This window comes from Manis pentadactyla, chromosome 19 (assembly GCF_030020395.1).
Source record: "Manis pentadactyla isolate mManPen7 chromosome 19, mManPen7.hap1, whole genome shotgun sequence".
NCBI lineage: Eukaryota > Metazoa > Chordata > Mammalia > Pholidota > Manidae > Manis > Manis pentadactyla.
In genome coordinates, this window is record NC_080037.1 from 3,744,660 (window position 1) to 3,768,933 (window position 24,274).

At 51.0% G+C, this 24,274-nt stretch overlaps 1 protein-coding gene across 1 annotated transcript in view; it reads left to right on the forward strand.

Moving 5' to 3' along the window:
- Window positions 1–746: 746 nt before the first annotated feature.
- Window positions 747–24,274, forward strand: part of RXRG (retinoid X receptor gamma) — a 103,766-nt gene continuing 80,238 nt past the window's right edge. The window contains exon 1 of the mRNA XM_036922878.2: window positions 747–856. The gene's annotated coding sequence lies outside the window, so the exon portion shown is untranslated. The remainder of the gene's footprint in view (window positions 857–24,274) is intronic.

Consider the following 24,274-nt stretch of genomic DNA (forward strand, 5'->3'; position numbering starts at 1 on the left):
TTTCAGCTCATCACAGGTCTATGTACTATTCCCCATGGCTGGGCTTATGGGCAGTGGACACAATGCCTGAAATGCACAAGGTGACTTTGCCGCGCCCGTTGGTTGGGAAGGAGACACGGACTCTGTAGGTTTCAGCGTAGGACTGACGACTGTGCTGCTGGATGTGAGGGTTGAAATGAGAAGCCCTCACCGGGTGGCTTTGGGCAAGTGCTTTATCTTCTGCAGGCTTTAATTTCCTTTTGATAAAATAGGGCTGACAAATGCCACCTTTCCAGGGTTATAAAGATAGGGTTTGATTTATTATTACACAACATCTACCGTTCACCACCCACCCTGTGCCAGGCATGCGATGCAGCAACCCAGCGAGGCACAGAGCATGGCCCCATCTCAGAGGAAGGAAAAGCCCTAAGGGGGGCCTCTGCCCAAGGTCGCAGGGCAGGTGAGTGATGACGTCACTTTTGGTCCAGAAAGGTTCCCTCCTGAGTACAAGCCCTTAATGTTAAGTGGTCCCACCACATGTGTGAATGCCTCAGAAGGCTCTTTTTTCTTTTTACAGGCCACGTGCAGTAAGTTGTCCCCTTCTAGCACGAAATGGTACTTTGACTCAGACCAGATCAAACCACTGCTATTACGTGATCTTTTTACGCTTTGGGGTTCCTTGTCTTTCAGAAGGCATGTGACACTTTTCAGCTTTAAATTCTTAAATTCACCTTTGAGATCGTTTTGTATAATTTTCTTCCTTTTGCAGGCAAGGAAGCTAAAAGGAAAAGCAGCGTGCCTAGGCTCATCCAAAGGACCAGTGGGTGCGCCAGCAGCAGTTGGCTCACTGATGCCCGAGGTGGCTCAGATTCCCCAGGTAGGACTTCCTTCCCGGATAATCCGAAACGTACCGTATCCACTGGGCAAACCGTTGCTGGCTTATCAATGCCCCCGACGGCACAGAACCCTTCCGGAGGAAATCTCTCCATAATCAAGTTCCCATCCCCCTGGCCTGCTCTTCAGTGCAATGTTCGATACTGAAAGTCAAAGCCGCGATCTCTGGGTGGGCTTGGGGGTTCTGTGCCTCACAGAGGCTCATGGTGGGCAGGAGGAGGATGGAAGGAAGTTGAGTCTTGTCTCTCCTTCAGCGTTCCTTGTGGACAGATTTTCAAGAGAACATGTAATGTGGGAGGTAAAACCTTTGAGTTCTACAGGCAGGTGTTAGAGGGTTCTCTATCTGCTGCTGTGCAGAGGGGCTAACTTGGCACTTGATTTGGAAATTCATCCTGAGTGAGGCTGGAGACAATGTGTCTAAGTTTCAAAGGCTTCCTGGTGTCTCCCAAAGGCAGTTCATTGTTCGGAAGGCCGGGCTGTCAGAGATAAGTGGAACGATAGAGGCACCCCATCTGACATTCCTGAAAGGACAGGGAAAACGGGTAGGGGGGTGGGGAGAAGCCAGGAGCTCAGAGAAGAAAGCTCTGTCTACCAGGGGCCTTGCAAGGAGCGTCTCAGCACCTCCCATGAGAGCTCACAACCCCCTCCCACGGGCAGGATCTTCCCGGAACCTCACTCCCGGGACAGACTGGAAAGGGTCCCTGTGAGGCCCGGCCCTGGCCCGGGAATGCCGAGCTGGGGGAGGGCACGTCTCCACGCAGGCTGTGATCAGGGCTTTTGCTCCGTCCCCAGGTGTGCCCTCTGTCCGAGCTCCTCTCCGCAGGAGCCCTGGGAGGGCGGGAAGGCAGCTGCCTCCCCCTGGGTGTCCTCAGGTCAGTCTAAGTGCCGGGCAGGATCGCCAATTGGTCACAGGCTTCAACGGCCTCTGCTTCATGGGTCTCGCCGTCTTCCTTCCTGGAGACCTTGCTTCAAAGGCCTCTCCACTCCCCAAACTGCAGAGGGTGAAAGGTCAGAAAAACGCCTGTGAGGAAATCCTGGGTCCTGGCTGGCCGGTCCGCTGTGTCTGGCCCCTCGCCTTCTCCCCGCTCCCCGCTGACAGCTGCCACGCGGCGCAGGGACGGGCCACGCTGGCTTCTCTCTGAGGTAGATTCTTTTTGCTGTTGCCCTAGTAACAGAACTATTAAACCAACTTCCAGCGTTGGGAGTTTTTGTGCCTGGTGAGGTAATGTCTGTCGCACCCAGCCTTTCTTCTCCCTCCCGCTCCCGCCACTGGCTTCAGGCCCCCCTGCACCTCACACCTAGGCCGATGCATTTCCCTCCCTGGCCCCAGTGCCTCCTGCCGGGGCTGCTCCCGGCTCAGCAACACCCTTCTGCAGGCTCAGAAACCAGATTCCTGTGAGTTGCCGGCCAAATTTGCCATCAGCCTGGCATTCAAAGCCCCCTGCGATGGCCGCACCACCATTCCTGAAACCCGCAGTGCTGTCCGGGCTTTAGCGGAGCAGGCCGTGGCCAGGCAGCAGCAGGGAACGGACCTGAGGGGAGCTGGCAAGAAAACCCATGGGGCGCAGGTAGTGACTGGCTGCTTGGGAGGCCCGGCCGTACAGTGCGATGTTCAAGCATATGCGAGTGGGAATAGACTGTCCGTAAGATTTTAGCTCTCGCTAGATGGCTGTGACCTACTTAGCCTAGGTGCCCATTTCCATAATGCAAGGGGAGGTAATGGTAGTATTTCCCTCCTAAGGGCTTTTCTGCCCAATTAAAGGTCTCCTTAGCTTATCATCTTTGAATGTGGAGATACCCCAAGAATGTTGGCTGTGACGGTGAAGGTGGCGGAGAAAGGGGGGAGGGTGGTGTGTCTTGCCGATGGGTTTCAGCCCCGGGCAAGTTCACTGTGGATTCAGTGTGACCAAAGAAAATGACAGCAAACGTTCTTTGGGGTGAAAGGGTTTATTACCCGCTCGTTCTCCGGCGGTAGGTGGAGCACTAGCGTCTCTGCCCCCGCCCAGAGCAGTGGGCGGGGCTCCCTAGATAGCGTAATAATAGCTCATTGCCTAAAGGTGTGGAAGCGGTAGCCTAGCAACAGGCCAGTTACATCATCAGGTGGGTTAAGTTCACTGAGGATCCTGGTCATAGCAGCCCCAACTTCCCCCCAGGTGGAATGAGAAATAGAATTGAGAATGCCTCCTGATTTTGATGAGTGGCTGGAAGTGGTGCAGACAGTCCAGGTGCAGAAGCAGCAGGTTTGTGGGGACAGACAGTGCTTTCACTCGGGGCTTGTTGAGGTTGAAGTCCCAGCTCACTTCTGTGAATTCTCACCGAGTGCCCGCACTACGCTAAGCATATTGCATGCCTTCTCTCCTACATAATTCTCACAACAACCCCTTGTGTTTATTACAAGTATTATTAATAAATAAATATAATAATTATTAATAAATAAGTATTAGTAACACATGAGGTTAAGGAACTTACCCACAGTTATTAAGTGGCAGAGCTGCGATTCGAATCCCGTGTTTGTGTCTCCAAGGCTGCACACTTCGCCACTGCAGACACTGTCTCCTAAACACCGAGTGTCTTTACTGTAGGTGGGTGCTTTTAGGGCTGAGTGGTCTTTGGGGACCATGATGGTCTGCACGCCTTCTTGTCCCCTCATCAGGGGTCCCTGCGGGTAAATTTGGCCCCTGGGCTTAGGGACTTATTTTGTGACGTGCTCTCTCCAGCTCATGCTCAGGGTCGGTGACTCCGGGCTCACTGCTCACCTTGGTCTCAGTGCCTCATTCCAATACCCACCTCCCCACCACCCCCACAGGGGATCCTTGGTTTTGAAGTGCATTAGCATCTCTGAGCCTCAGTTGCTTCCTCTGCACAACTTAAGCATTACGGAATTGCAGTGAGCATCTAAGATAGATGTTCCTTGAGGAGCTCGGCCACTTCTGGTTTCTCTTAGCATTCCCAGTGCCCGGCCAGTGCTGGGCACACACCAGGCAGGCGCTCCAGTCCCTAAATGGATAAAAGACCAGCTGGGGCATATTGACATATGCTGATGTGTGTGATGCCGGGTTCACCCCTTTTGTTCAACTCAACTGAGACTGCTGTCTTTTCGTCTGACCCTGCTGTCCTGGGTGGTTACCCCGATTTATTGTGCTTTGGGGATGACTTTCTTTAAACTTTTGGCGTCAGCTCAACCACAGTGGTAGATTTGGGATAGAACACTGGTGCTGGGTGTTGGGTGTGTGCCCGTATAGGTGGGGGGGGTGATGAAGAGCAGATGGAGGTGGCAGGTGTGGAGGGACAGGGGTGCAGGTAGCATCATGTTTCCCCTGCAGACTTGCTTTATGATGGCAAAGATGCTCTAAGAACCCAAAGGACATGAATTGACCTGCCGCACATGTGGAACCCAGGCGCTGTGGGGAAGTCCTGGAGACCAGTGCGCTGAGGTGCGGAGGCGGGCCTTCGGCAGGCGAGTGGGGCGTGAGGGTGGGGCCTCATGACCCGGATGAGCGCTCTTACAACGGGCCCCCAAGAGCTCCCCAGCCCCCTCTGCCATGCGAGGACACACGAGCCTGAGGTCCGGAGGAGGGAAGACAGTGAGGACAGACAGTGACTCGGGGTTTGCTGGAAGAGGGCCTCAGCCAACCACGCTAGCGCCCTGTTCTCCATCTTCCCAGACTCAGAGCTGCGAGAAAAACATTTGTGTTGTTTGTAACCCACCCAGTCTGGTGCAGCAGCCCAAGCAGACCGAGGCACAGGGAACGATGAGTTGGTTTTTAACAGTTTTCTGTTCTTCCGATAACAGTGCTTCAACATGGCAACTGTTAAATATATTTTCCCCCCTATCATTCTGGGTATTTACACTTTCAATAAACTGGATATGGATTTAATGCTATTTAATTAAGCCCTAAACCTATAAAAATGCCCATTTAATACTCAGAGTAAACCCTTGACTCATTCCCTCTGAAGATAAACAGGTGAGATATCTTCTTGAGCTTCGAGTTCTGAGATATGAAGATTAGTTGCCATAGAGAGACAGGAACGCATTAAAATGTATCACACTTCTCATGTTTAGGAAATCTGTGCAGTTAACTGTTCAGGGCCATCAAATGTACCCAGACCCAGATACCTATTAATCTGCTGCCCACCCAGCCTCTGGAGCGACCTTTCTCTGTCAGGAAAGCTTTCTCATTGCTCCACTCTCCTCAGAAACCTTTAATGGTTCATTGCTGTCCTGTGCACAGATGAAGTGCAATCTTCTTAACATGTGATGCTCCAGGCCTTTTAGCATCTGACCAACCTTCCTTCCAAGCTTGTGTGTGTTGCCGCCCAGCTGCAGAGGTGTCTGCGGGTGCCCACTGGCCCTTCCAGGGCACCCGGCTTCTCTCCCGCATTCACCCCGTGGCTCTCTTTCTCATTCTCTGTTGGCATTGCAAGCTGCTGCTCACCCTTCGAGACCAGTTCAAGTTCTGCACCCAGTTCAATGCTAGGCCTTTGTGAATTCCTTTAGACAATGACCCTAGGCTTTCTTGGACTTTGAAATTTTATGACAGTTCTCCTCATATGTATCATAATTGTACATTTTCCCTATACTAGACTGTGAGCTCCTGGGGCCCAGGGATCTATTTGTTCTATGAATGCTTTATATTCATATAATGCTTAGTTCATAGTAGGTCCTGACTCGCTCTTGTTTCTGAAGGAAATTAGTTAAATGCATTACTTTGACTGTGAACAGTATGTGCTATGATGTTGTCAGAGATTTTTTTAAAGGAGTGAGTTATCTGGCCCTGCCCTTCACTTCAGTGCTGCGTCTGGAAGCTCCACGGTGCCCTGTGGCGGGACTGTCCTTGTGCTCCTGGGAGCCCTGGCACGAAGCTCAGCCCAGGCCTGACGGCTCCTGCCTCTGTTAGCTGGCAGAAAGGTCAAAGTTAGAGGCCACAGAATAATCCCTCATGATGCCATTAGCATCGTAGAACTGTTCTGAACACTCAGAATTGGGGGGTCTTATAACTTGGGGGCTAAACACGCGCCTGGGGGTCCAGCAGGCCTGACTCGCCAGCCGTGTGACGTGACCTGCTGGGCTTCTCTTCCTGTCTCTTATCTGTAAAATGGAGACTGTGTTTGATTCCTAAGGTGGTTTTCAGCATAAATGAAGTACTCAGGCCATATGATTAACAAGGTACACGGGCAAGTGTTTAACAAAAAGTAGTAGCTATTATTGTAGATTTTATAGTGGTTGTGAGTTACTAATGAAATGTGTAATAGCAGGTTCTAGTAATATAATAATGTGAGTTCCCCCAAAGAAACAGCAATGGCAGAAATAATTAGTAATTTGCTGGTGAGTTAGAATATGCTTTGTTACCAGCAGCTGTCTGAGGTACCGGCAGAGGTTAGAGCCAGTCAGGGAAGATTCCAGAACTGCTTTGCTAAGGCTGCCAGAGGGAAGATGCTCAGAAACCTGTGGTTCAGAGCCCTGAGGCATCAGTGGGTGACCATACCGGACCAAACCATCTGGCCTGTGTTTGTGTAGGGGACCCAGCTATGCCAATACAGACCCGCAGTGCAGGCAGCCTTGCCCACAGCACCGGATCGTGTGAGACCTTCTCCCCTGCCCTGCGTGGGAAACTCTTGGCGATGACCTTTTTGGGAGCCTTATATGAAGCCCCCATCTGAAGCTACTCCTGAGCCCCTCAGGCCTGTCATCCCCAAAGCTGACGGGTCAGTTTGACTGCGAGTACGCACGAGGAGGTAATGTTTGTGAATAGATCCATTAGAAATCGAATCCCATCTCCTTGGTGTTTTTTCAAACATGCTTCTCTGTCACCGTGCGTTCCCAAGTACAGTTGCTTTATTTAATGTACATTGCTTTTACAGTACTTTGTTCTCTTTTTCAAAGGTGAGAGGTCTGAGTCAATTATGGTACACCTACTTCTAGAGCATGGGAAGGAAATTGTGTGCGCTGGGGTCTGCAGAGGAGGCCGAGGCCCGAGGGATATCCCTAAAGGCCCCGGCAGGGCTCGTGGGTGGCCTGAGGCCCTCAGGAAGTCCACGAGAAGCCAGTGCGCCTGCGCAGCCTCCAGAAGCGTCTCTGGTCGTAAACCCTTCTCCTCCTCCTTCCTCTTGCGTCAGCTCCCCTGAAAACAAAGCAGGAGCAGAGGGGCAGGCTACCTGGGTGGACTCGGAGGGAGAGCTGCTGGGAAGAGCCTGGAACTGGGAGTTTGGGGGCCTGAAGTTTGTTCCTGGTGCTTCCCTCAACTCACTGTGCAACCGTGAACAAGTTCTTCACCCCTGAGGCTTCTGTTTCATCATTTGTGACGCCAGGGAGCTCTGTCTTTGGGTCTCAGGTTCTTTGGAGCCAGGCCAGGGCCAAGCGGTGGGGTGGGAAATAGCCCCTTGACCTCCTACGAAAGGCACGTTCCAGCTGTCCTTTATGAATGGCAGTGCCCAGGCTAACGATGCACGATCCCGAGGCTGGTGCAGCGTGGAATTGGCAGCCTGGAGATCTGCAGTGGGCAGGAGGCACAGGGAGACGGCGGCGCTCTGAGCTCCCTTGGGAGGGGACGGGAGAGGCGTCCTGCCACCTCCCTGCAGCCCGTCGGAATGGTGTGTTTGCATGAAATCAAGCTCTGGGCTTTGGTCTGGGTAGCAAGGAATGTCTCCCGGTAAAACAAAGTAGAAAAACCACACTTAGAGGATGTAGTGGTCTCCTTTTGGAGAAATCGAGGTGGACTGGACGAGTCTGAGGACCTGGGAGGGCAGCAGGGGAGGCTGAAGGGCTTCATCAGTAAGGCAAAGCATGTCTAGTTAGAACAACGCAAGTGGCAAGACAGAGAGGATTTTCTCTTGTTACTTGAAAAGGTAGTTCATGCCCATGGGAAGGAATTCAAACAGCTCAAAAAAGTATCTCTGAAAAGTTCCCTTACATCCTGCTCTCAGCCTTTGGTCTGTATCACAGAGGCAGCCCCCTGTGGGTCTGTGGGAGCCCCTCCAGAGGCAGCCCCCTGTGGTACCGTGGGGGCCCCTCCAGAGGCAGCCCCCTGTGGTACTGTGGGGGCCCCTCCAGAGGCAGCCCCCTGTGGTACTGTGGGGGGCCCTCCAGAGGCAGCCTGTGGGTCCGTGGGGGTCCCTCCAGAGGCAGCCCCCTGTGGTACTGTGGGGGTCCCTCCAGAGGCAGCCTGTGGGTCCGTGGGGGTCCCTCCAGAGGCAGCCCCCTGTGGTACCGTGGGGGCCCCTCCAGAGGCAGCCTGTGGGTCCGTGGGGGTCCCTCCAGAGGTAGCCCCCTGTGGTACCGTGAGGGGCCCTCCAGAGGCCTTCTAGCCGTCGTCTGCACTCTGCTTTCTCACCAGCCATGTGTCTTGGATATTGTCCAAAACAGCACATATATTCATTAATCATTTAGAGAAATATTTGAGTGCCTACTAAGGGCCAGTTACTGTGCAGGAACTGCAAATATGGCAGTAGAAAAGCAGGACAGGATTTCTGCATTCTGGAACATTCTAGTGACAATACCAGAAAATAAGTACATAAAGATTATGTAACATAATGTCAGGGATAAATATTGTGAAGAAAAATAAAAACAGTGGGCTTTTTTAGATTGGATGACCAGGGAGGGCCAGTTGGGGAAGATGACATTACAGCGAAGAGTGACCCATGCCCGGGTGGGGACATGAACTCCCAGGCAGAGGGGACAACACGGACAAAGGCTCCAGGGTGGGGATGTGCCTGGTGAGGCAGAGGAGCAGGAAGGCACGGCTGGGCAGAGCAGGTGTGGGGTGGGAGAGGAAGTCACAGAGGAGGGCGGTGGGCACGGCCGCTGAGGCCCTGAGGCTCTGGTAAGGAGTTCGGCGTTTATTCCCAGTGACATATGAAGCCATGGGATGGCTTAGGCAGGGGGATTGTAGCTGATCGATGTTTTTAAAAGATCCTCTGGCTGCTGTGTGGTGACAGGCTGTCGAGGGGTATATGAGTGGGACTGAGGGATTCCGGGTGCGTGTGGCTGTGCTCGGGGAGCAGGGGACAGCGTCTTGGCCTGGTGGAAGACTTATATTTGGGGAGCAGGGCCACAGAATGCAGGGTACTAGGCAAAGGAATCAGGGACCCAAGACCTGTGGCCTGAGTGACCAGTGGATGATGTTCATTCACTGAAATGCGGAGCCCGTGGGAGGAGCGCCGGGTGTGGGGGGCCGCTTCCGGCTCAGCGTGTTAGACTCGGGTGCCCATTTCATGCCAGTGTCCACACTCAGAAGGCACTGGATGCATGAGTCTGTCAGGCACAGCTTAGGTTAGGGATGGCGATAGAAATGTGGGTGTCCTCAGACGATGGTTTAAACCCTGGCCCTGATGAGCACCAGAGAGCCAGTGCAGAGAGAGAATGTGGAGACAGGCTGGCCCTGACTCCCGCCCTCCAGCATTCAGAGGTCAGGAGGGGGAGGAAGGGCCAGTGAGGAGACTGAGCAAGACGGACAGCGAGGGAGGGGGAGGACGTCAGGGTGCCGTCTCCTGGGGGCTGCCTGGTGGGTTGTTGGATAATCCCTCCTCTTTTTCGAGTCTGCGCTACATTCCGTGTACGGGTGCACCATAGCTTGCTTAACTAGTCCTCTGTGCACTGGCGTTTGCACTGTTTACCAGGCTTCTGCTGGGTAACAGCAGGTAGTGAATGTAGCTGTGCTCTTCAGGCGAGCCGGGCCAGGCAGGTGAGGGGCTGGTCAGAGAGCTGCCCTCCGTGGGGCAGAGCCGGGGGCCCTGGCGTGCGAGAGCGCCGTGTCCGCGCACGGGAGGGCTGCTGCAGGGCCCAGCTGCTGGGAGCAGCAGAGGCTCTGGAGACCCCTAGTCCCCGCCACTGCGTCACGGGCAAGAAACAAAGGCACCTGGGACACAGCCACTCGACTGGGTGCCCACCCTCTGCAGAACTCCCCGTGGCACGCCAAGGATTCCCAGGGATCACTCCCTCAGGCTGTGGCTATGTCTTGATGAAGGCAGCGAGGAACAGGTGCACGAGCAGAGATTTGGGGCCAACCTGGAGTGAATTCGGGCTCCGGATTTCCTAGATGGATCAGTGCTCTGCAGTCCCAACTGTGTTTTTGCACCGATGATCTCCCGTCACAGGCGATGTGACGTGGTGACGCCTGTACCCCACCGGGAGCACACAGCTGGAACTCCCTCTCCCCCCACCCCTCTTCTTTTTCTTCCTTTCTGTGCAGTTGTTACAAGAAATTAGACACTTCCTCACAAACCTCGAAGGGAGCAAAGACCTCAGAAAATGAACCAAAGACAGTAGTCTCTGTGTAAATTAAAGCTTTTCCTTGTTCTGAAAATAATGTCCTAACACAAATGTCGCTAAACCAAGTCTGAATGTGTTAGAGCTGTCACTTTCAGAGATGGGTGATGACAAGAGCCAGACAGATTAAGGAGGACAGGAATCCTGTAAAAATAAAAACCCAGTTTTTTTAGTATAACACCCTTTTTTCTTGATTATTAGGCTTTTTACAAAAACATGGAAAAATATAGAAGTTATAGAAGTAGAAAGAAGGAAATGAAAATACCGTAATGCAGAATTCCATAACCAGTAGTCACATTTTGGTGCATTTCCAGTCTGCTCTCTGTGTCGGTCTGGATATGTGCCACTCAGATGGCCCTTCGTGGAAGACCTTCCTCCCGCCGTCAGCTCCTTCTGGACTGGCCTCCGAGCTCGAGCAACTCCCCAGGAGGGACTGAGCAAGGCCATTTCCCAGGCAGTCTCCCCTCACATTGCTGGTTGCTTTTTATTTGGCTTTGGAACACGTAAAAGCTTTATATTTCCATGTAGACAGATGTATTAAATTTTTTCCTTTGTGGTGTCTTCCAGTGTTTTTATGTCTGAAAAATCTTTCTTCATCCAGAGATTGGGCAAATCTTCAACTGCATTTTCTCCTTTTGCTAATAGTTTCATTTTTTTATATTTAGCTTTTTAATCCATCTGAGATTTATTTTGTGTTTTGACGGCAGGTAAAGGCTCTAGATGGAGTTATTCCCGAATAATTATCCTACCACCATTAATTGCTCGACCAAAGGCAAGTTACTCAACCCCCTTTTTACTTTCATTTCCCTGTTTAGAGAGAAAGTAAATCCTGCTTCACAGGGTTAGGCTGAGGGAAAAACTGAGGTCATGGACACGAAAGCATTTTATAAGTGTTATAAAAATGTTGGCTTTTACAGTTGATATCAAGTGAGAAAATAATGTTTGAATGAGTCCTCGTGTGGTGTGGTCCTGGCCCAGTCCCCTGATGAAAACCGGCCCAGACAGGCCTGGCTCCCTGGATCCCAGCAAACCGGGACTACTCGGACCCACAGAAAGGTTTTATGACGTCAGAGATGATTTCAAATGTTGACTGTTTCTAGTGAGTACAGTCCAAGGGCACATATGTTTAGGGGCAATGAGTGAGGGAGAACGCCAGCCTGCGTCAGGGTGGGGGGTCGACTGGAAAGTGACCAAAGCTGTCCGTAAGTAGACAGTATCTGATGAGGGGCAGCACTTAGCTATTCTTCTCTGAAGCCCCAAAGAGCCGCAGAGAAGGTGGGATTCGGGAATCATTTAAATGACAGGAGACACATGGCTTGGCAGGGTGAGAAGGAGGGCGTCCAGGCACGCGGGGGCCGCTGTGGAGCCGGCTTGCGGGCTGGTGCAAGCCGGGCTCAGACGGCTGAGTTGGACTGTGCTATCTTGGCGCGGCTAAGGGTTCAACCCTTCCTTTAGGCAAGAAGAGAGATGTCTTGTTTCTCATCAGAAGGATGTGCAAAAGTCCTCAGGTAGACAGAGCTGCTCTGCACCACCATGAGACCAGCTGAACACCTAACGTTATAAAGAAGGCTCTTCAGATGTGACCATTTCACCTTCAAAGCCAAATTATTTACTGACTTCTTTTCTTCCTCTCTTTCAGTCTATCTATGTGATTAAAATATGTCTAACAAGGAAGGGCTACAGAAGGTCCGCAGTTTGATGGGACCCCTAAGAGAAGGCCTCCCCTCAGAAATGGTAGCAGGGAAGCCTGGGAGAAGAAAAATAGGATAGAAATATGTTCTCTGAAGTTAGGAATTCTGTCTCCTTCATTTTTGAGTGAGTTAGGGAGCTTAGTGCAGGGGGTCGGGCATAGCGGAGCGCAGCCTAGGAAACAGCCTCGGTGCATCAGGAGTTAAGGGGGTGCTCTGCAGGGTAACTGGTGGCGATTGAGTCACGTGAAGAGTGGGCACGCCCTGGTGAGGCCCCTTTCCTGGTCAGGACATGGATTTGATGTGGCCTCTTAAAAGCCGGGGACCTGGACAGTTCTTTTCGTTAGGGGACAAGTGAAGCACATTTTCTGTGGCTTTGGAGCCTACTTTCCCATCATTCCTCACCAGAGGGTCTTCCTCCTCGCCGGGCAGGCCGACTGCTGATTCTCTGAGGCTGAGCAGATCCTGCAGGTCCCTCTCTGTGCCCTGGTTCTTGCTGCTCCTTGCCAAGGGCTATACCCGCTCCTCTCCCCTCCGATGAGATCCTCTTCTCTTCCAGACCCAAGTCTAGCTTCTTTTGTAAAGCTGCCTTGAAAAGCCCTTCCACCTTCCCTCTTTTCCCAGTAATCTCTCCGAATCTGATTCTCCATTAGCTGTTAGTACCTGACTGATTGGCACTCATATACTCTGATGTACAGTTAGTGTTTTATATCTAGGCATTTAAATCTTCAGCTAGAATAGTATATTTCTTATTGTCTGAGGCCTAGTTTTGTATTTATTGTCTCCACCCCACTCCCCCCACCCCCAACCACAGAGCTTGGTACAGATCTGTCCCCATACCAGGTACCCAAAGGTTACTTGGTGATTTGATGATTTCAGAACATTCCGTGAAGCTCATCTCAAGCTGAATCTTGGAATTTTATTCTCTTTGTGATGCTAACAAGGCAGGAGCTGAGGCAATGCTCAGTTTAGGCTTAGTACTTACCTCCTGGTAAGGGGAACAAAGTGGTTGCTCTGAGGGTGGGTCACCAACCGGCCAGTGGTCCCTCCAGAGCTCTACTGGATGCAGAGTCCACTGAGGCCTGACCCTGTCCTCTCTGTGCAGGCTAAGTGTGTGAGACAAGGACACTGACGACTACAAGACAGCATGGTAAATACTATCATGGAGGAATGTATACGGGGCTACGGGAGCCCAGAGAAAGGGCATGTGAATGAGGCTGGCTTGGGTGGTCAGGGAAGACTTCTTGGAGGAGGTAGTGCTTCCCCTGAATTTAGACGCAGAGGCAGGGAGGAAAAGACTTTGTTGACCATCATAATCTGAGTCAGGAAAGGGTGCTTGGGGGGATTTTAAAAGGGAACTTTTGTAAAAGAAAGTTGTTTTACAAAGAGGAAGCACTGGGAAGTCAAGGGGATTTAATTACAACCGCCTCACGAGCAGGATTTAAAAAGGAGTGGGAGGCTCACGGGAACCTTAATTGCTGAGAAAAGTTAAGAGGAGAAATACAACAGAAGTAACGGGCCTGTCTGTGCGTCACGTCTGATCTGTCATTCTCTAGACAGGCACTCTGCCTCCTGCCTCCTCGGCTGGAGAAAAAAAGATCCTCCAGCTGCTAAGGTGAAGGTACCATTTAGGATGCAGAGACGGGACTTGGAAGTATTCCTTATTCCTTTTAGGGAAGAAAAGGTCCATTTTGGGTTACCTCATCGTTAAGAAGAATTATCAGCATTTGTTCGGTGACAATAATGTGTGAAGTGCCCGAAAGAGCCCTGAATTAGGCTGAATAATTCCGTCCTTCCTCTAGAAAATAAAAAACAGCTTGCTTGGTTTCTCTTCCAATTTATCCTGCGGCTTTCCGTTCCTTTGGAAGTCCAGGAGGGTGCTTATTTTATGAGCTTTTGTACACTGGCCCTTCTATATTCAGAGACGGTGTCCTTGTGTACATTCAGCTGGGTCTTAAAATTAATGCAGTATGTGAGAAAGTGTGTTAAATGATACAGCATTAGCACCTTTTAGTTTGTAAAGTGGCCACATGTTGAAGGCATCTGGGAAAATCATAAAGCACAGCATGATCAGAGCATTAGTGACAGATGCCGAGGCAGAGAAGTGGCCAGTTGAGAAGGATGGAAGTGGACCCAACCTCTTGGGTCGTCCATTCAGGGGTGGCTAGAGAGAGGGCCGGATTCAAGGATGAAGTTGTTGTAACTGGTGGAGCACAGAGGTGCTGGGGGAACGAATCTGCTGGTACACACAAAAGAGAATCAGGGTGGCTGAGAGAAGGGGCTCCACACACACGGTAGGTTTGACCATCTCCAAGATCCTGTCCAACTTAACCTTTGATCCCATGATTCTCTGAATAGGGACTTAATGAGATTCTTTTTCAGCCTCTATTATCTCATAGATCAAGGGAGTACTTGGATATATGTTAAAAAAATAAATATATGGATGGTTTTACATATATATATATATATATATAGTTCTATATAAAACTGAATTGTAGCTTAATACTATATTTGCTTTATATATATAAATTTATACATACATAAAATTTTCATGAGCTTCAGTAGTTTGTTTCATAGTCCCTTACAGTCTGTGGGGGCTTCATCTCATAGACTATTGGTTCTCTGTTGCCACGGCGATGCCATGTAACAAGCCCCCATGGAATCTCAGTGGCCTACAACGGTAAGTGTTTGTTGTGCACATGTCTGGAGGTTTGCTAGGTGGCTCTGCCGGTCCTGGCTCAGCCTGCTCATGTAGCCGGAGGTCACTGGCTGTCACTTGATCTGAGATGGTCTCAGCTGAGAGGACTTGGGTGACTCAGCCCTGGTCCATGTCTCCTGTCTTCCATCACGCTAACCCAGGCATGTTGTCACTGTGATGGAAGAGGTGATAGAAGAGGCACAAGAGAGTGACAGCAAAGCCTCCTGTGCTGGCTAGGGACTGTCACAGGGCTGAGCTTGGTGTCAAGGTGTGGGGAAATGTGCTCCATTCCCTTTGTCGGAGGGACTGCCAAGTCAGCAGGGAAAGGGTGTAGAGTTATACACTTTGAAGGTATAAACTTAGCAGGCAAGGGAAAATAATTGGTGAAATTACAGCAGTCTGTCACACAGATATTGCCTCTGCAGATTTGTCTGTTCCAGACATTTTATGTAAATGCAACCATACAGTATGTGGCCTGTTGTGTCTGGCTTCTCTCACATGGCAAAGTCAGAGATAAGCATTATGTCAGAAAGTCAGAAATGGAATTGTATCTGCTTAGACACAAAGGACCAACACCTGCCTGCCACCTTGCCAGTGCAGGAGGAGACAGGATAACCATGGGGAACAAGGACAGGAATAACACTCCGTGTAACAGCAACGATTGAAGACCACGTGGGCACCCCAGCCCGTTCTGGGCTTGGGGAGCCATGTCAGGGGGCACAGAGGCCCGGCTGCAGGTCGGAGCGGGCGTCCTCTGCCAGGACCACTCACTGGCCTCTTCTCCCTGTCTGGCCCCCAGTGGCGGGTCGGTTCCTGGTTGGGGTCCCTGTGGGGGGCATGGAGCGGGCACAGGGTGTCTGAGCCTGGCCCTGCATCCAGGCCAGACTGGGAAGGGCCCACTCAGGCTCAAGTTCCCTGGGCCCCAGGGTCTCAGGGAGCCAGAGCAGCACCCTTCACCAGGAGGCTTGGGCAGAAGTGCCCGGCTGAGGTCTCTGTCCCTGATGATGTTGGCGCACTGATAGGGACACGGCCAAACTTCAGGTACGTGCCCGAGGCCACAGTTTCTTCCCCACCAAAGTGATGGTTCAGTTGTGAGGTCACTGTCTACAAGGCATTTCAAAAGTTCATGGATTTGGCTTGTTTACTGGAAGTTGAAATAAAGTGAGTTTTTAAAAAAAAGACTCCCTGAGTAGCTCCTGTGAGCAAAGCCTAGGGCTGGATACTCTGTATCGGTGCCTATGAGAGTCACTCCTAGCTAGAGTGTGATGAAAATAGATTTCTCACTCCTGGGAGACTGATTCTGGGGTGTGAACAGGGCCCCGTGTCCTGTGACTCTAGCAGGCATCCTTAGGAGATGCTGATGTCGTCGGTCAGAGACAAGTTGGCAAAGCACAGATGGAGGATAATCTCTCTCAACTTTCAATGTGCCTATGAATCCTCTGAAGACCTTGTTAAGATTCAGAATCTCATTCAGCAGGTCTGGGATGGGGCCAGAGAGCCTGCATTTCTAATAACTTCCCAATTGGTGCTGATACATATTCTGGGGACCACCTTTGGAGTGACAAGGCTGTAGGGCATACAAGGTGAAGGACAGAACCCCTTGGGTCAGCTTGGGGAGCTTACTGCCGAGTGCGGAGACTGCGTGCAGTGGACCGAGTCAGAGTGAAGTGGGCTCACTGCCCCAGTAGAGACCCAAATGTGGTATAGGTGGAGATATCACCCCTCCCGCTGTGGGCCTCACGGCATATTCATGAGGAGACATCCAGGAAAAGGTGGCGTGTGCAGTGTTTGATGAACTGTTTAGCAAGACATGGAGTATATTCCACATTTGACATCTATCTCCATCCCAAATGGTTAATATCTTCAGAAAAGATATGGAAGCTAAAGAGATAAGTGCTAATTTTCCAGGAAATTCACTGATGTGGAAAACTTCATTTCCTGCTACTGCGGGGTGAATCTGTTTGTAGGGTGCTCCATATGCTTGCAGTTGGTGCTCACGAATTGTTCAGTTTTATCATCCTCATTAACAGGGATAATGCTTGCTTTTTAATAGTCCTCATCACCATCTGGAGCCTGAAAACCCATAGCTGGGGGCTCAGGTAGGAAGAGGAGGCTGTCCCATCTGGGTCCCAGCCCTTTTATTTCTCCATTGCCCCAGCCCTGTTTACATCCAAGCACTTGGCTGCTGGGCACACAAGAGCCACAGAGACAGAGGTGATGTTAGTTCTGGTTCAAGAGAACTTGCTCAACAGAAGCAAAGTAAAACAGAATGAAACAGTGCAGAGAACATTGGATTTGACTTCACTGGTTACTTTGATTCTAATGTTAACAAATATTCACACAGTAGCTTTCCACATGTGTTCCCCTGGCAGCCCTGCTGACCCCCACTTTGCTGTTGGCATTGTGACACAGGCTGGGACTGTTGCTGCTCTCCCAGCTCTTGGGGTGAACCGGGCTTGAGCGCCGGAGCATCTTTGAGGATTGCCTTGTTAGGAGGAGGTAGCTAGACCTCCCAGCACCCGGTAGCCATAGCGACGATGCCCCTGTGGCTTCTTTAGGGCACCTCTCCAGACCTGTCCCAGACCCCTCTTCGAGTGCTCTCAAACTTTAGAAAGCAGTATTCTGAGACGGTAGGGCGCTCATGGGCGGGGCGGCCCGGGAAGACTGACTTGGCTGCCTTTCCCTGGGGCCTGAACACTTAGCAGCCCAGGGGGTAGGAGGAGGGGCCGCAAGAACTGGGGGAGTGACAGGGGTAACACGGGCCAGAGCTCAGCAAGGGGAAAAAGGGTCGCTAAAAACAGGACATAAAATGCTCACGTTTGAGAATGCACTCACCCCCGGGAACTATGCCTCCAGTGTGCTGGAGGCTGGCAGGCAGGTGGGTAGGTAGGCTGGCAGTGGCTGTGATTTTGCTCCCAGAAGCCCGCCGGACCTTCCCAAGCACAGTGCTGTCTGAGAAGTGGAGGACTCCCAGAAGGCTGCCCAGCTGATTGACCTCATGAGCTTACTCAGCATAACTAATGCTTTCATTGAGCTGCTTTCCTGGATTGGAAGAGTGTGTGGGGAAGAAGAAAGGATTCTATCAACATGTCCTTCAGAGGCCAGAAGACACAGCCCAGTGATGTGCAATGTGTGGTCTCAATCACCACCATCGGGAATGTGCTGGAATGTAAGTCCTCAGTCCCACCCAGAGCTACTGAATCGGAGGCTCTGGGTGTGTGGCCTAGCAATCCATATTTCATTTTATTTTTTAATTGAAGTATAGTTGATCCATAATATTATATTGGTTTCAGATGTATAGCAGCGATTCCACAATTATATACATTGCTAAATGTTCACCATTAAGTCCATCTGTTGACATACAAAGAAATTACAATATTGTTGGTTATATTCCCTATGCTGTACTTCCTTCCCTGTGTATTTTCACCAGCTCACCAGTTGATGGTTCATGCTCAGGTCTAAGAGCTGCTCGGATTCTGAGGCAAAGAACATCAACTCTGGAGTCAGACATCCTTTCCCAGAATCCTGGTCCTACCACTTTTTGATCATGTGACTCTGGGTGAATTGCTTGATCTCTTCTTAGTTCCCCATCTGTAATTATCTGGAGATAATTATAGTGTCACCTTCAGCAAGTTGTTATAAGGATTAAATTTGCGAACATACTTAGAGCAGTCCCTGGCACATACAAAGAGCTCAGTGAATGTTAGCCATTATCATCGGCAGATGTGTGGAAGAACGGGGCTTTCTCTAGCCCCTCTTTGCTTAAGAACCCTATGAATCTCTAATGCTGCAGCATCTCTAAGGAACAGCTACAGGCTGGAGTTGTTGGGGTGGGAAGAACAGAGGATGCTTTCAAGCCCTATGTGTGTCATATATGTTGGTCTAGAGATCGCCCTGAATCACATAAAACTTAGTTCTTCTTAGCATTGGTAAGACTAATCCCTGAGCTTTGGGTCAGAGAATTGATTCCTTGACTGGTTTCCTGGGAGAAACCGTTAGTGTCTAAGGGAACACAAAGGTATTGTGAAATTCACATAAAAATCTCAGAATAAAACCATCTAAAATCAACTTTAATATTTTAAAAGAAATTCTAGCTTCACTAGGTTTTCTAAAATTGTGCATTTGTGGGTGTTATAAGCCCCTCCAAAGTTTGGGGAGCATTGTTGCAACTTTTAAATGGATTATTTTTCCCAAAGTTGCTACAGACACACACATCAACAGTTGCCAGTTGAGATTGGGTAGCACTGTGATTCCCCTTCTTCCAAGGTTTGGAACTTTCCCAAGGTGAGTTGCAGCTTGACTGAAATAGACTGTTGTCATTTAAGATGAAAAACACCAGCTCAATTGGGGTTTTTCTTTTGGCAGCCGCGCCAGCCAGGCTGGCCCGTCTGTATGGCTGACCCACTCCATCATGTACAAGTAGTTGCTGCCATGACCAGAAAAAGTGATTTGTATGGGAAACATGGTGGGAATTGGAAAGAGCTGGGATTAAGCTCAGGAGCTCGGAGGTCCATGCTATGCCCCAGCAGCCGAGGGTTTAGGCAGTCTCTCTTCCTATTCTCAGCTGGATGACTGAAGAGGAGGAGATGCACCAGACCTAGCTGGACACGGTTTTTGGTGTTCCTTTGTATCTGTGGGTGGATGTGCAGAGCCACCAGCTTGAGGCTGTAGTGCCCCACAAGGCTGCAGACCTGAGAGCCTTGTGGGGCCGAGGGGAGTGAGTTCTAGAGCCCGTCCGAGGTCCCGGAGCCAGAGTACAAGCACGTGCCTGGAGAGCAGCCCCGCGTTCCGGGATGAGGACCAAGCGCTCTCCTCATCTCCGTACATTTTTGTCCCAGCCCACCCCTCGCACCTCACCGTCTCCCATCATGGAACTTCCAGCGAGTCAGCCTGTTGCTTTGACAACAGCTGGAGAAGAGGGGCTGGGGGACTGGGGATGCAGAGGTCTGGACGGTACCACGTTGCTCGGCGGCAGAGCTGGGGCCGAGGCCCGGAAAGGAGCACAGCGGGGCCGCATGCGCTGGAGGATGGCGCAGCCCGGGTGATTTATCCTGCGGGAGGGGCTCGCCTCTCCTTCACCTGCCCCTGGGAGCCTTCAGGACCTGAGAAGAATGGATTTCTCTCCGCGGACAGGGCTGGTGTCCCGCCAAGAGGAAAGTGCACCGAGGGCAGCAGGTCAAAGCCTTGGGTGGCGGCAGGATTCACAGCCCGACGGGGGCAGCAGTGAGGGGGGTCTGGGCGGCCCTCTCCCCCCAGGAATGCTCTGCCCCATCCTCGGGCCGCGGAGGGCTCGTAGGGAGACCCGACAAGGCGCGGACGGCCAGTTAGGCAGGGGCCTGGTTTCAGAGCCTAAGAGGTGCCCAGGCACGACCAGAGACGGGGCATGAGACACAGCGGGCGACCTCCGCGACGGACCAAGCAGCGGACTTCCGGTCACGTGCTCCCCTTCTGCGCTGGGCCGCCTGGAGTCGGCGGAGGGCGAGGCCGCACGCACGCCCCTCGGCTCCCCTCACTGCTTCCGTGTTTTCTCCTGAGCGTCTATTAGTAACAGAGCTGCCGTACGCGGACCCTGTCTTTGCTCCATCATCTTGGAGGGAAAAATATCATCTCTAGTTTTAAGGTCAATTGCAAGCTATTTGGGTTTGGAGATGAAATGAGACCCTTGGAAAGCTGTCCCTTTTCCTACTCATATTTTGTTTAATGAGAGTCAGAGGTCAGGGGTCAGAGGGCCAGCAGCCATAAGCTGCGCAGGGCATTTCATTAGGGCCAAACTGCTTTTTCTTTTGGGGAAGAATGTTTTAAAAAAATGTTTGCATTTGCCATGTGTTTTGTTTCTGTGGCTCTTTAGAGCTAGACTTCCGGCCTCAAGGAGCCCCGGAAATGAACTGTCGACAGCAACAGCCCATCCGCCTGCCCCCTGCCCTCCCTGGTCCGGTAACCTGCGCATCCGGCACCCGGAGCCCCTGAAGCCCCAGCGCCCACCTAGCCTCACCCTAAGCTCTGAGGTTGACTTTATTCCTGGCCGAGGGACGTAAGGAGACCACAGTCGGGGGCAGGCGGCCTGGGAATCCAGGATCCTTTGACGCGCTCTGATCACATCGCATCCTGTGCCTTCAGTCCCGAACCGAGCGCCGGTCCTAACGATCCATCTCAGTCCCCTTCCTGTCTGTCTCTGTAGCAACAACCCTCCTGGTCATCACCTGGCCCTCCCGTGGTTTCCAGGCAACCGCCTGTCTCCTGGTCCTCTGCCCACCTCCTCAGGTGCCAGGCTCTCCTGTGCTCTCCCCTGAAATGCGGACCTTCCTTAGGGCTCTGTCATCTGTCATTCCCTCCTCTCTGGATAATCTCATTTACACCTGTGACCTTGATCTCCAGGTCCAGGCCACCAGCTCCCACCTGCTGCCAGTCAGCTTCAGGAATGTTCCCAGACTCTGTGGCCTTATCTACTTGTTATCTTCCCTCTCAAAGTAGATCTTGTAATCTTACTTTGGATTACCACCCACATAGCCCCTTGGGTAAAATATCTCAGACTCATCCTTGACTGTTTTTTCCATGTTCCGTCTTAAACCAATCACACATTCTGATGTTTTCGCTTCAGAAATTTTTCTTGACTCCTGCCTCTCATTTCCATTTTCCACGTTCACTGCTACTGCTTTGGTCCAAACCCTAATCCTCCTTTACCTGTAAAAATACAATATCAGTAAGTGTAAATTCAACCAATATTAGTTTAAAGAATGAATGAATGGATAACCTAGTTAAACCCAGACAGACCATTGTGGGGGTGGCATGAGATGGCACCATGATGGACACATGGTAGGAGCCCAGTAAATATGAATTATATATGTAGGAATTATTTGGAAGCATGGACTTTGGACTGAGGCTCAAATCCCAGTTTCACCATATATACTTCTTGGGTAGATGACCTCTGTGTATCCATTTTTCCATCCATATTCTGTAAAATGCAGATGATTATAATAAGGCTGTTGTGAGGATGAAATAATTTAAGTTGGGTAAAGCTTTCAGAACAGTGCTGAGCATGCAGGAAGTGCCCCATGTGTTAGCTGTTACCACTATAATCTCTATAAGTTCCCTGCCTCCTGCCTTTCGTAGATCAGCATGTTGGACTGTCTCAGAGAAATGTGCAATATTTGAGTTCTCTGTATGGCACCCTAAAATTACACGGAGGGAGAGCACCTCATTTTTCCCAAGTACAAATCATCTATCTGCTATGAAATTCATAGATACTGAAACACAGTCTTTTTGTATCATTTTATAACAGTCCTTTAGGGTGACCAGTGGTACTATTTGCTCAGGACTGAGGGTCTTTCCAGGATGGGAGACTTTTAGTGCTACAACTAGGACAGTTGTGGCTGAACCAGGCAGTTGGCCAGCCTGGTCTTTTCCTCGAAGAGAGCTCCTCTTCTGAAACAGCTTCCAAATGAATTCCCGGGGTACACTTCACAGATGAAAACACAGTGCTGAAGTCAGGGCGACAGACTTGAATATGAGCTTGGGAGTGCAACTTGGGAGCCTTCATATGCCATCTTCTGTTCTCATCCTTCAAAATGGCCATGGCCTGGGGATTTCGGGGACAAAGCAAGGCTCTTTCTTACTGGTGAAAAGAATGACTTCTGAGCCCCAGCTCTGTTCTTGAACATGCAGCTCCTCAGCTTTGTCTCGGCGCTGAAGAGCAAGTTGCTCTTCCCTGGGCCTCAGCCCCTGAGCTTTCTCCTCCCCAGATGGGCTGCAGGAGTGCACGGCGCCCTGGTGGCAGCCGACCAGCCCTGAGCACAGCCATTGCATCCAAGGTCCCTTTTGTAGTGATGTGAATGCGGCTAGTACTCCCTGCCAAGGAACGGACGGCTCTTCCCTGCTCTACTGCCAGGGCCTCTCCTCCTGTGTTTTTAAACTCTAGTCTCTATCTTACCCCAGTAGCACCAGATTTATCTTCATAGAAATAAAATCAATTCACGTTGTTTCTCCACCCAAGTCTGTTGGTTCCGGAGCTCCGTGGGATCAGTTCCAAGTCCTTGGCTTGCTCTTCTAAGTCTCCCCTTGCAGGCCCCCTCAGCTACCCGTGCACCCTTCTGCTCTGCTCCCTGGGCAACGCAGAGCTCACTGCCGCCCCTCGGAGACCACCTGCCTTTCGTGGTCAGCTCAGGCTGCTGGAACAAAGCATGTAGACCTTTATTCCTCAGAGCTCTGCAGGCTGCAAGCCCAAGATCAAGGCCAGTTTGATTTTGGGTGAGGGCTCTCTTCCTGGCTTGTGACAGCCACCTTCTCAAGCTGTGCCCGCACATGATTGCAACAGACACATGGTATCTCTTCCTTTCCTTTATAGGGCACTCATCCCACCGTGAGGGCTTCACCCTCATGCTCTCATCCATACCTAACTGCCTCCAAAGGCCCTCTCTCCACGTACCATCACTTTGCGAGATGGGGCTTCAGTATATGAACTGGGTGGCAGTGGAGGGGAGGCAGGGACAGAATGCATTCAGGCCTATAACACCTTTTCATTAATTCAGGCTTCTGCACATGCTATTTTCTCTGCCTTGCATCCCCTTCCCCCTTTTCAGACAAATTCCTACTCATTTCCCAAAACACATATGAAAGATTTGCTCCTCTGTGAAGCCTTCCTGGGCTCCCAGACCTTAGTAACATTCTGTTGAGACCTTAGTTAGAGAAGTCGCCTCTTTGCATGAGAACGTGTTTACACTTCCATCTCTCTGGCATCTTTGAGCATCTTGAAAAACTGGACATTGTGTTTGGCACAGATGTGACGTACAGTCAGTTGAATGACTGAATAACAGCGGCAACAAAGCCACAAGCCCCCTGCACCCCCTGCACCGCCTACCGCCCCCAACAGTTAACTTGGTCGGGAGCGTCTGCTCAGTGCTGAGTGCCCCGCTAGCTGCTTTTCAAGCCTCGTCTCCTGTCATCCTCATCTCAGTCCTTTAAGGGAAGTGATATTACTGTCCCCATTTTACAGTGAGGGTAAGTGTTGATTTGGGCAGGATGAGGGGTTCACCTTTGTTTTGTCTGTATAGAAAAAGCTTCAGAGGCTCAGACATAACATCAACAGAATGTTGTTTAAAGACTTTAAAATACTTGAATGCAACTTTTCTCAGGCCATTCTAATATGTCGGAAGCTCTCATGTATTAGGAATTTGTGTGCTAATCACAAGTTCAATATAACTCCTAAGGCAACCCCCAAAATACCATTATGTGACATTTCCTTAGCCTGATGTCACTTTTAGTTTCTATCTGAAAGAAATCAAATGAACTGTTCTTCTTCTCAAACCCCCTTAGGATGTTCAGCAGGGCACCACCGGCCTTGCCCTAGCTAGTAGGACTCAGGCGGGAGAGCCATTCGAGGCTGTGTCTCCTGCTTGTGTCCTAGGCAGTCTCCACGTCAGCTTCAGCAGATGCCTCTGCTGTGGGCTGCCGCCTGCTTTGGTGAACAATTTGAAGTGCGAAAGCCACTTGGCGGGAAAAAATGAAGCCCATCAACAAAATAGGTTCTGAGAGAACTTCTATTATAGGGCCAGATTCACATATAGTTGCATTGTTCTAGGTAGCTAGGAGGGATACGGAAAACAGCTGCAATTCCTGGGGAGCCTCTTGGGGCTCAGCACCGGTACTGCCTTCACCCTCACAGGGCCCTACAAGGGCGGCACATCTCTCCATCCCACACAGAAAACTGCCTGACTTGCTCAAGGTCTCCTCGTGAGAGAACAGGATTGGGCCCTG